The following is a 926-nucleotide window of genomic DNA, read 5'->3' on the forward strand; positions in this document are numbered from 1 at the left end:
TGGCTCCAACCTGATCCCGTGGCTCCAACCTGCGAGCAGCCGGTGTCGGCCGAGGGCTGCGCGGCAGCCCGGGAGCCGCGGCCGAGGGGACGGGATTCGGGAAAGGGCTCTGTAAAAATAGCGGCCGCGGGGCCGGGACGGCGGCCAGGCCTGAGGGACGGGGCCGAGGGACAGCGGCTGCTGCACTGGGGCCCTGGCAGGGCTGCCGGGGCGCTCCCTCGGGGAAGGGTTTGCTTTAGTGTTTAGTTTAGGTGTAGTTTAGTTTAGTTTACTCTGAAATCTAAGTGTTAAGTCTTACTGGTTTGGTGTGAAGACGCGACCTTCCCTGGAAGGCCGAAGCGGGTAATGGTCCCCAGAAGCTGTCAGGGGTCAGGGCTGTCACGCAGGGAGCCCCGGAGCAGCCGGCGGGCGCTCGGCGGGGGGACCGGGGACCGGGGGCTGGGAGCAGGTCGGGAGCAGGTCCTGCCACGGGGATTGCTTGGACTGGGGCCCGGCGGGGCCCACAGCTGCCGGGAGCCGTGGCCGGGAGCGGGAGCCCGGCGGCACCGATGAGCGGCGGAGGAGCAGGGGAGGCTGCTCGGGAGCGTGGCGGGAAGGCGGGGATGCTGCATGCGGCTCCATAAGCACTGTGGGCATGCGGGAATGCTGCACCTGGCTGGGTTAGAGCTGCAGGAATACCGCACACAGGCCTGTTAGCACAGAGGGAATGCGGGAATGCTGCATGCGTCCAGGTTAGAGCTGCGGGAATGCTGCACGCAGCCGGGTTGGAGCTGTGGGAATGCTGCACGCGGCTGGATTAGCATTGCAGGAAGGTGGGAATGCCACCCAGGGCTGTGTTAGTGCTGCAGCAATGCGGGAATGCCGCTCATGGCCGGGCTGGCGCTGCGGGAATGCCCTCATGGCCGGGCTGGCGCTGCGGGAATGCC

This window comes from Nothoprocta perdicaria, unplaced genomic scaffold (genome assembly GCF_003342845.1).
Source record: "Nothoprocta perdicaria isolate Ctin4 unplaced genomic scaffold, notPer1 scaffold_559, whole genome shotgun sequence".
Classification (NCBI taxonomy): Eukaryota; Metazoa; Chordata; class Aves; order Tinamiformes; family Tinamidae; genus Nothoprocta; species Nothoprocta perdicaria.